This window comes from Zalophus californianus, chromosome 3 (genome assembly GCF_009762305.2).
Source record: "Zalophus californianus isolate mZalCal1 chromosome 3, mZalCal1.pri.v2, whole genome shotgun sequence".
NCBI lineage: Eukaryota > Metazoa > Chordata > Mammalia > Carnivora > Otariidae > Zalophus > Zalophus californianus.
Genome location: NC_045597.1, coordinates 138228455 through 138240855, shown reverse-complemented (window position 1 = coordinate 138240855; position 12401 = coordinate 138228455).

The window sequence follows — 12401 nt, the reverse complement described above, 5'->3', positions numbered from 1 at the left end:
AAGTAAGCACTGTGCTGCTAACGAAACTCTGTGTACTATTTATAAGCTATATCCAATTTTTTCATTTCCTTGAGCATCAGATTTTCTGGAGAAAATTGCTGACCTTGAAGAGTTATACAAAATGACAAAATTAATGAATGTGAAGCTTCAGCATCATGCCTAGCAGAGAGTAGGTACTCAAAAAATTATATTGTTATTTTCCAAAAAATGGTACCTTCTTATGACCCATAAATTCTCTGTTTTTAAAAATTGTCAATATTTGCTTTTATAAATTTGTTAGGACATAGAAATTACCATGTTTGAATAGCTCCCTATCTTCTGTTTTGCTTTTTCTGTTACACCTTGGAGTAGAGGCTGATTTTGCAAGAAAATGAATGTCTACTTAATATATGAAAATCAAGTCCTTAAAAATTCCAAGTATGTTCAATGCCATCCTACTAGTAGTTTATTTCTGGTTAACATGTAAGATACACTGACATTCTCATCTTTGTTTCTATACAAATGGGGGAAAAAATTTCAAATATGAATTTGTATCCTCTTTGAAATTCTGTTTCCAGTTTTAGTTATTCACCAAATCTGAATTATGTCTTATAAGTCAGTATTTGTCATTTAATACCAGTATATTTGAACTTTACATAATGAAATTATAAATTAAATATTAGGAGCCAAGTAGTATGTTCACTCACTAATATTTATAATTAAGATATTGGTGTGTCTACTTTCTTACACCATACACAAAAATAAACTCAGAATGGATTAAAGACCTAAATATGAGATCTGAAACCATAAAAATCCTAGAGAGGACACAGGCTGTAATTTCTCTGACACCAGGCATAACAACATCTTTCTAGACATCTCTCCTGAGGCAAGAGAAACAAAAGCAAAAATAAATGACAGCAAAATAAAAACCTTCTGCACAGCAAAGGAAACAATCATACTGAATTGGGGGAACATATTTGCAAATGACACATCTGATACAGGGTTAGTATCCAAAATACATAAAGAACTTACACAACTCATCACCAAAAGAACAAATAATCCAATTAAAAAATGGTCAGAAGACATGAACAGACATTTCTCCAAAGAAGACATACAGATGGCCAACAGACACCTGAAAAGATGGTCAACATCATTCATCATCAGGGAAGTGCAAATCAAAACCACAATGAGATCTCACCTCACACCTGTCAGAATGAGTAACATCAAAAACACAAGAAACAACAAGGGTTTGTGAAGATGTGGAGAAAAAGGAAACCTGGTGCACCATTGCAAACTGTGCAACCACTGTGGTTCGTGGTTCCTCAAAAATTAAAAATAGAATCACCATATGATCCAGTAATTCCACTACTGGATATTTACCGAAAGAACATGAAAACACTATTTCAAAAGAATATATGCATACCTATGTTTACTGCAGCATTATTTACAATAGTCAAATTATGGAAGTAGCCCAAGTGTCCACTGATAGATGAATGGATAAAGAAGATATATACACATATAATGGACATTATTCAGCTATAAAAAAGAATGAAATCATGCCGTTCGCAACAACATGAATGGGCCTAGAGAATGTAATGCTGAATGAATTAAGTCAGTCAGAGAAACTCATACTGTATGATTTCACTCATATGTGAAATTTAAGAAACAAAACAAACGAACAAAGAAAAAAGAGACAAACCAAAAAATGGACTCTTAACTCTAGAGAACAAACTGATGGTTACCAGAGGGGAAGTGTGTGGGAGGATGGGTAAAATAGGCAAAGGGGATTAAGAGTTAAGATTAAGAGCACTGGGTAATGTATGGAATTGTTGAATCACTATATTGTACATCTGAAACTAATACGACACTGTATGTTAACTATCCTAGAATTAAAATTTTAAAAATAAATAAAATAAAACAAGCTTAGTAAGCCAAAAAAAGATAGATGTGTTTCTGTATCCGTAAATGATCATCCTTTACAATAAAGAAATATAAACAGTATTCTGCCTAATATTCTCCATGTTCTTTCTTAGTGCTTTAATTCATGTTCAATTTTTAGCTATATAAACAGAAAGGTATTTGACCTGATTGGGGGTGGGGGTGAAATTCTGGATTTGGGACTATTGGAAGGGCATCTGGAAAGCCCCCCACAATGGATTATGACCCAATCATAGGAGAGTCAGAAGAACCTGCAGCCACACAGAACCCTAACCTGACAACACTCAATCTTTAGATTTTTCTCTGTATCTTTTCCCCCTCAACTGACCCACATGCAAAAAGAAAGGCCAATTCATAGTTGGGCAGATGTTTTAATCCAGTGCCAATTTTAGAAGCTTCTATAAAGTTGGGCGCCTGGGTGGCTCAGTTGGTTAAGCGACTGCCTTTGGCTCAGGTCATGATCCTGGAGTCCCGGGATCCAGTCCCACATTGGGCTCCCTGCTCAGCGGGGAGTCTGCTTCTCCCTCTGACCCTCCCTCCTCTCATGTGCTCTCTCTCTCTCTCTCTCATTCTCTCTCTCAAATAAATAAATAAAAAATCTTATAAAAAAAGAAGCTTCTATAAAGTAATATGTTATTAGATTGACAGATTATGAGTCAGATCAAGTGAAGATCTTGCAATATAGAAAAATCTGGATTACAACATTGTTGGTGAATAGTCAAGCAGATTCTTGCTCTATTCCCTAGCAGTAGTATGCGTGTTTAATGAAGAGTCGTGTTTCTAACATTGACTTGTGAATCAGTGTGTTTCAGGTCAGCACAGAACTCCCTTTAGCATCAAATATGGGTGAAACGTGGAATCAACAAACACTAAAAAAAAATAACCACAGCTTGGTTCAATCATTTTTGGAAAACGAGTTCAGGAAGTGGAGCAGAGATACTAGTGATGCATTTCCTCTGGCTGCAGCCCTGGAAGGGAACAGGGACTCTGTCTTTTCCCTTTTCCTTTCCTGCCAGAGAGGAGTTGGTGCTTCCAAGCTCTAAAATACAAGCCACAGGCACCACGAAGGGGTGAACGGTGACAAGTGGCGGCAATTTGAACCACAAGAAGGAGCTAGGGTGTAAGAAGTAGGGATGGGAGAGGGAATCCAGAGGGAAAAGAGGGGTTCTAGAAAGAGGGAAATAGAGGGAGGTTCCCACATTAACTCTAAAAACTCTTAACCTAGCCCTGGGGAAGCTGGCAAGAGATGGCAAGATCCACCATTGGGGTGGATCACAGTCAGGGAAAGGAAAGGGAAAGGGAAAAGAGAGAATGCTGAAGGCCAATGAGGTGTGTCCACAGGTCCGTATGGCAGTCATCAATGCAACACAAGCTAGGGAAAGGAAGGCTGGTGGCTTTTCACATTTTTCGTGTTGGTTTTAGATGTTCACTACTCAGGTTCTATGCTTCTCGGAGGTTGGAAACAACATGGATTGATTCTAAGTGCTAAACGTGATTTTCTAGACTAAGTTACCCTCGTGAAGAAAATATGGAGAAGCTTATATTTCTACCAGATTTGTGTAATTTGTTTACAAATTTAGGATGCAAGCTATATCTCAGAGTTCCAGTAGTGAAGGTTGGGAATTATTTAATGCCGCTTTACTGACTTCACCGACGCCATTTATTCCAGCCCCCGGTAGGCACCTAGCATGCGGGGAGCTCTGGATAAATATCTGCTGAGAAGATGGTGCTACTTCTTGACATTAATACCTCTAGATTTCACAAGCATAATAATCTTTCTCTGAGTAATTTTTACCAACACATTCAGAGAACTAGAAACCTTGAAAGACTAAGCTGGCCCTGTCCATGACAGCAGGACTACGGATCCAGATCATGAAAGAAAAGAGGGCGCCTGCGTGGCTCAGGCAGTTAAACATTTGCCTTTGACTCAGATTACGATCTTAGGGCCCTGGGATCGAGCCTGGCATCCCTGCCTAGTGGGGAGCCTGCTTCTCCCTCTCGCCCTCCCCTTGCTTGTATGTGCTCTCTCTCTGTCAAATAAATAAATAAAATCTTTAAAAGAAAGAAAGAAAACAGATAACAGAAAACATTTTGTCAAGAGAAAGGCTTTTTTTAAGTTTTTAGTAGACTTAATTTTTTAGAGAAGTTTTAGGTTCACAGCAAAATTGAGCAGAGCTCTCGTTTATTGCTGGGGGGAATGCAAGATGGTACATCCACTTTGGAGGATAGTTTGGCAGATGCGTACAAAACTAAACATACTTTTACCATATGATCCAGCAATTGCACTCCTCAGTATGTCCACACAAATACATGCACACAGATGTTTACAGCAGCTTTATTCACAAGTGTCAAAAGTTGGAAGCAACCAAAATATCCTCTAGGTGAATTGGACAAATAAACTGTGGCACATCCAGACAATGGAATACTATTCAGTGCTAACAAGAAATTAGCTTTCAAGCCAGGAAAAGACACAGAAAAGACTTAAATGTATATTGCTAAGTGAAAGCAGCCAATCTGAAAAGGCTACATATTGTATGATTCCAACTATATGACATTCTGGAAAATGCAAAACTATGGAGAGAGTAAAAAGATCAGTGATTGCCAGGACTAGGGAGAAGGGGGTGATGAATAGGCAGAGCAGAGGTTTTTTTAGGGCAGTGAAACGACACTGTATGATACCGTACTGATGGATACGTGTCATACATTTGTCCAAGTTCATAGAGTGTACAACACCCAGAGTGAACCCTAAGGTAAACTGTGGACTTTGGGTCATAGTGATACATCAGTGTAGGCTCATCAATTGTAACAAATGTGCTTCTGGGAGGGGATGATGATAACGAGGGAGGCTGTGAATGCGCGGGAACAGGGAGTATATGGGAAAACTGTACCTTCTGCTCAATTTTGCTGGGAAAGGTTTTTTATAAGTAGGTTGCTCACAGTGTCTTACCATTTAGCAATTGCTAACTTTGCTGAGTTCTTACTATGTGTCGGGCAGATATACAGCTGGTCGTATTTAATCCTGAACACAATTCTGTAAAGTAGGTACTATTATCGTCATCATCCCCACTTTACAGAGGAAGAACTGAGGCTTGGAGGGACTGAGTAACTTGCCAAAGGCCCCAGTGTCATAGTGGACAGAGCCTGCACTTGTCATCATGATGCCATGCTGTCTCAGGCCACCGACACCCACTGAAGTCAGTGCTTTGTCACAGGGCCGTTGTAACATGTGGGCATGACTAATAACTATGACGGGATAGGAACACTATGGACTGAACTCTCGTATGAAGTTATTTATAAATAAGTTGTAAAGATCATATAGACTGCCACCAAATGAGAGATTCAGGGAATATCTTTGCAGGAGTCACTGAGCATCCACTGCCTACACATCAAGAGACATCTGCACGTGTGAATGTTGAGGTAATGTTTGTGATGGTCTTTCTGTCAAAGAAAAGGAGTCAAAAGTCTTCTGGTGGCAAAAACTTAAATAAACGCTTATGATTTATGCTCTGACTTTAAAAAAAAGTGTTCTGCTTTATGCTGCCTAAAATAAAGTAAAATATGACTTTTTCACTTGTTAGTGATTTATAGACTACTTCACACTGTGCCCTCACAGGGCATGTACAAAGGGAAGACTGAAATCCTTAATAATGTAAACGACGCCCACATCTGGTTGATCCTCCCAGGTGAATGAAGCGAAAGCCTGATTTAACAGATGGACACTGTGCTGTTTCCTGATGGTAAAATCACCAGATGTTTAGAGATTCCAGAAGTACAAAGGCAGAAGGAAGTGCGTTAATGATGAGGTTTCTGGCACACCTCTGAATTTTCTTACTTTTAACACTGCATTTTCTTGCACATAGGGTATAGGTGCATGAGTTGTGCCACTATTTGAATTTTAATTAAAATAGAATTTTACTCTAGAATAAAAATAAGGAACAGGGGCGCCTGGGTGGCTCAGTCGGTTAAGCGGCTGCCTTCGGCCCAGGTCATGATCCCAGGATCCTGGGATCGAGCCCCACATCGGGCTCCCTGCTCAGCAGGGAACTTGCTTCTCCCTCTCTCTCCCTCTGCTTGTGCTCTCTCTGTCAAATAAATAAAAAATCTTTATAAATAAATAAATAAATAAATAAATAAATAAATAAAAATAAGGAACAAAGGAAATGTTCTTATAAAGCACTGCCAAAGTATGCCAAACGTTATTCAAAGCTTGAAAAAAATTCAGGCGTTTTATTTCTCATTGATTCTCTTTTGCACAAGCCCTGGAAGGAGCCTGGGCCAAATCTACCGGCCCTTTGGCAGTGATATGCCCAGACCTCCCTGGCTAGGCCTCCCTTACTGTGCAGGAGGGGCTCTGGCCCCTGCTGCAGGAGGATCACAGCTAGTTTGCCCCAGTACTTTACTAGGCTGTATCTATTATTTTTAAGCCTCTAGCCCTAACAGGAAGTTGAGCCCACCATCATTCAAGGAAGGGAAAGTGTAGAGGTCGTAATACTGAGGAACTGGCATGAGGATTTGGGTGCCACAGAGCATAGGAGGGAGATTTGTCTCATGGTGGCTAAGAGCGTAAGAGCAAGAAGCAGGGGCACCTGGGTGGCTCTGTCATTAGGCTTCTGCCTTTGGCTCAGGTCATGAGCCCAGGGTCCTGGGATCAAGCCCCGAGTCCTGCTCCCTCCTCCGCGGGAAGCCTGCTTCTCCCTCTCCCACTCCCCCTGCTTGTGTTCCCTCTCTCGCTGTCTCTCTGTCAAATAAATAAAATCTTTAAAAAAAAAAAAAAGCAAGAGTTGGGTTTAAGTTCTTGCACCAACATTTCTTAGCCACGTGGCCTTATCTTTGGACCAGTTACTTAACCTCTGTCTGTCTTGGTTCTCAGTGTTCTCCTCTGTACCATGGGATCATAATTAATACCTCATAAAATTGTATTGACGATCAATGAGATAAAGGATGGAAATGCACTTTGCACCCTTCCTGATAGAGTTAAGCCCTTAAATAAGAAGAAACCAGAGAGGGAAAGACTGTGCATGGTGAATTTCCATGTCCACCGCCCTGGGTAACACGTCCTTCCTCCCTTTTGCCTCAGGGTATTTTCATTGCCATGCCTGGGACAAACTAGCTTCCGCTCATTTGTTCCAAACCTGTCTTGATCACTCTAATAATCAAAGTGAATGTGGACAACAATGTTCCATTATCATCATCAAGCTTGCTAATTATTCCCACCATAAAAAAGAAATGATAATTATGTAACTATCACTTCAATACAATCATATTACGATATAGAAATGTATCAGATCCACACCTTGTTTGTATAATGTTATGTGTCAACTATATTTCAAGAAAGAAAGGGAAGGATGGAAGGGAAAGAAAGAAGAAAAGAAAGTTAGTTTCGTTCGTTCGTTTGTTCAGGGCTCCGGACTTGCCCCACATGGAGCTTCTTCAGAATGGAGAACAGACTGAGGGACCCACCCAGCATAGCTCTCCCGTCAGGATTCCTCTTTCAGATGTTCAGAAGTTTGGCCTTCCGAATCCATCTGAATACAAAGTACAAAACAAAACAAGTAACTTTCTTTAAGAAGCTTTCATGTGTGCTTTCAATGGGGAGAAGCTGCCCTGGGGTTAAGTACTGTGCTATCAGTGATGGAAGGCAGAAGTACGCCCTGAAAGAGGAAGGCCAACCCTCCCTTTTTCCTGTTCTCTCTCAAACTACCGGCAGGGTGACTGTTTAATTAGTGGGAAAACAGTGATTCTCAGAAATTATGGAGTCTTTCGGGTTCACAAGGATATAGTTCCTTACGTTTTTTCCCAGCAGTATATACGACCATTTCCTACTATTAAGTACTAGGCTAATCTGAATATTAACTATCTGCCAATTTCAACACACCTCTCCCATAAACATTTCCTTCCTGGGTAGGAAGGAAGCCCAAATGATGTGGTCCTGTGTAGTTCTTTAACTTTCTTTTTTATGATTGGAGCAGAGCATCTGATTATTTCCAGGTGTTTCAGATTTTCTCATGGTCTCCTTGTTATTTCTCCCCTCTTTGAGCTCTTTTGGCAATGAATGTGACCATGAGGTCTAAAGCTATAAAGGATGTGTTCACCACTTCCCTCTCATGTCTGTCTCTTTATTTAACCACAAGTTCACTGTCTTTATCCATGTTAATTCCCTGAGGTATTCACACAGCATTTGTGTTGACTGCCTTAATTTTGATCTTCTCTAATCATTCCCTGCCAGATGGTAGTTAAAGTTTAATGGTCCCTATAAAAATAGTTCCCTTTCTTCTTTCATCAGTCATATGTGTTTACTTAGCTAACTGCTGGATCTTCAGAAATGAACACAAAGTGACCACCAACAAAATGAATTCAACAAACACATTGGCTTAATACTTTTCATGGTAGCTAAAGATGTTGCCTGCCATTACCCACTCAGCCATTATCCTTACATTTTATTGTCTTTCCTCTTCTGTTTTTGTTCGTTTTCTTTCCTTTTTATCTCCCTTCTCAGGTTGTTTGATGGAAAGCCACAAGACTGTGAGGCCTGGCAGTCATCAGCATGCAACAAAGTGTGTGGACATGTCCAGCTCCAATAGCATGTAAGTGCTAGATACATGACATCTGGCATATCTGGAGAGGTTCCCTTACCACACCCGTAAGATGTGAGTGAGCATCATTCTTTATGATTCAGATAAAGAAGCTGAGGTAACTCACAGAAGGCCACACAAGAGGCTAGGATAGAAACTTGGCATTCCTTTTTATTTTTTTTAAGATTTTATTTTTAAGTAACCTCTACACCCAACGTGGGGCTTCACTCACAACCCCGAGACCGAGAGTCGCGCATTCCTCCGACTGAGCCAGCTGGGTGCCCAGAACTTGGCATTCTTAAGGAATGAAACAAAAAACCAGATAGATAAAACAAATTCATCTCTAAATAAATAGTACGCCCTTTGTGTTTTTTGTGCATCCTACTAACATTCCTGAGCTGGCCAGTTCAGAAATTAGCAACTACATAAGGATAGATGATATGCCCTTTTTCAGATGAGGTAACTGAAATCAGTCATATGACATGATTCTTACCAGGCCACACACACATCTCTAGAAGGATCCTGTCACTTAGATTTACATTAGATTTATTAAAATATGTAGGAGCTATTTAAAAAATAAATAAAACTAACCAAACAGAAGATTAACAGCATTTTTAGAGCAAGCATTCTGGGTGACTTTATATATACACTCCACTCAAAGCCTATAAAATTTAGGACTCCAGGGCAGGGGTCTGCAAACTGCAGCCTGAAGGCCAAGTTCAGCACGCTACTTGTTTTGGTAAATAATGTTTTATTGGAACATAGTCACACTCATTGTTTTGCATATTGTTTATGACTGCTTTCACACTACAATGGCATTGTTGAGTGGTTTTAACAGAGACTGTATGAACTGCAAAGCCTAAAATACTTACTATGTCGCCTTTACTGAAAAATTTTGCCAACCCCTGCTCTAGTTCTTTGAATTATGGAATTGCATGATATTTCTTAATTAATTTCTTACAATTCAGAAATGTTATTTGGTGTTTTCTTCAAATGATGCTGATTTTAAGTAGCATTTCAAATGCAAAAGGATTCTAAAATCATCTACCAAAGTGTATATTAATTGACTACCTTGAAGAGTTAAAAAGTGAAAAATGTTCAACAACTTCTTGGTGATCTGAGAAGCAGTGAATAGCCACTGTGCATTCTGTAGGTGGTAGCAAACTAGAGTATGAGCAAAACATAACCCAACTATTAACCAAGGAAAAAAATAAGTGTTAGTATTTGTCCAGCTCTGTAGTTTGGAGCAAGGACCATAATCTATCTGGGCTTTTATTTCTTCATCTATGAATCAATGCCATGTATTAAATAATCTCTCGCATCCCTGTTAGCCCTAACGTTCTATTGCCCATATTCTACCCAAAAGTGTAATGTATTCTACAAAGTGTAAGTGAGCCTCTTCTCCCACTCCTGCCCCCTGCCCAAAGGAAAAAAAAGTTTCTAGACTCTCATAGGAGCATAGTTAGTCCCAGTGTTTTTCTTTTTTAATTCCAATATAGTTAACATATGGTGTTATATTAGTTTCAGGTGTACAGTAGAGTGATTCAACAATTCCATACATTACTCAGTGCTCCTCACAATAAGTGCCCTCCTTAATCCCCTTCACCTACTTCACCCATCCCCCACCCACCTCCCCTCTGGTAACCATCTGTTTGTTCTCTATAGTTAAGAGTCTGTTTTTTGGTTTGTCTCTTTTTTCCTTTGTTCATTTGTTTCTTAAATTCCACATATGAGTAAAATCATGGTATTTGTCTTTCTCTGACTTCTTTCACTTAGCGTTATACTTTCTAGGTCTGTCTGTGTTGTTGCAAATGGCAAGATTTCATTCTTTTTTGTGGCTGAGTAATATTTCATTGTATATATGACTATTGTAAATAATGCTGTGATGAACATAGGGGTGCACATATCTTTTTGAATTTGTGCTTTCTTATTCTTTGGATAAATACCCAGTAGTAAAATTACAGGGTCATATGGTGATTCTATTCTTAATTTTTGAGGAACCGCCATACTGTTTTCCACAGTGGCTGCACCAGTTTGCATTCCCACCAACAGTGCATGAGGGTTCCTTTTTCTCCACATCTTCACCAACACTTGTTTCTTGTGTTTTTGATTTTAGCTATTTTTACAGGTGTGAGGTGTGATCTCATTGTGGTTTTGATTTGCATTTCCCTGATGATGAATGATGTTGAACATCTTTTCACGTTTCTGTTGGCCATCTGTATGTCTTCTTTGGAGAAATATCTGTTCATATCTTCTGACCATTTTTGATTGGATTACTTGTTCTTTTGGTGATGCATTGTGTAAGTTCTTTATGTATTTTGGATACTAACCCTGTATCAGATGTGTCCTTTGCAAATATCCTCTCCCATTCGGTATGATTGTTTCCTTTGCTGTGCAGAAGCTTTTTATTTTGATGTAGTCCCAATAATTTTTTTTTAGATTTTATTTATTTATTTGAGAGAGAGACAGATACTGACAGAGATAGTGAGAGAGAACACACGTAGGGAGGAGAGGGAGAAGCAAGCTCCCCCTGAGCAGGAAGCCCGACGTGGGGCTCGATCCCAGGACCCTGGGATCATGACCTGAGCCGAAGGCAGACGCTTAACCAATTGAGCCACCCAGGTGCCCCAGATGTAGTCGCAGTAATTTATTTGTGCTTGTGTTTCCCTTGCCTCAGGAGACATATCTAGAAAGATGTTGCTACGACCGATGTCAAAGGAATTACTGCCTGAGCTCACTTCTAGGACTTTTATAGTTTCAGGTCTCACATTTAGGTCTTTAATCCATTTTCGGTTTATTTTTGTTTATGGTGTAAGAAAATCATTCAGTTTCATTCCTTTGCAGGTAGCTGTCCAGTTTTTCCAACACCATTTCTTGAAGAGACTTTTTCCCATGTATATTCTTGTCTTTCACAAAGATTAATTGACGATTTAATCTGGGTTTATTTCTGGTCTCTCTAGTCTTTCCATTGATCTATATGTCTGTTTCTGTGCCAGTACCATATTGTTTTGATTAATACAGTTTTGTAGTGTATCTTGCTATATGGATTGTAATACCTCCAGTTTTGTTCTTCAAGATTACTTTGTCTATTCAGGATATTTTGTGGTTCCATACAAATTTTAAGATAGTTTGTTCTAGTCTGTGAAAAATGCTGTTGGTATTTTGATAGATTCTGCATTGAATCTGTAGATTGCTTTGGATAGTATGGACATTTTAACAATATTTGTTCTTCCAATCCATGAGCATGGAATATCTTTCCGTTTGTGTCATCTGCAATTGCTTTCATCAGTGTTTTATAGTTTTCAGAGTATAAGTCTTTCATTGCTTTGGTTAAGTTTATTCCTAGGTATTTTATTATTTTGGTGCAATTGTAAATGGGATCCTTTTCTTAATTTTTCTTCCTGCTGATTCATGACTAGTGTATAGAAATGTAATGGATTTCTGTATATTGATTTTATGTACTGCAACCCTGAATTCATTCATCAGTCCTGGTTGCTTTTTGGTGGAGTCTTTAGGGTTTTCTATATATACTGTCGTGTCATCTGCAAATAGGAAAAGTTTTACTTCTTCCTTACCAATATGAATGCCTTTCATTCTTTTTTCTTGGTTTGAATGTTGTGGCTAGGACTTCCAGTATAATGTTGAATAAAAGTGGTGAGAGTAGATATCCCTATCTTATTCCTGATCTTAGGAGAAAAATTCTGAGTGTTTCACCATAGAGTATGATATTAGCTGTGGGTTTTTCATATATGGCTTTATTCTGTTGAGCTGTTCTAAACCTACCTTGTTTTTATCATGAATGGATGTTGTACTTTGCCAAATGCTTCTTCTGCATCTATTAAAATGATCTAATGGTTTTTATCCTTTCTCTTGTTGATGTGATGTATCATGTTGATTAATTTACAAATACTG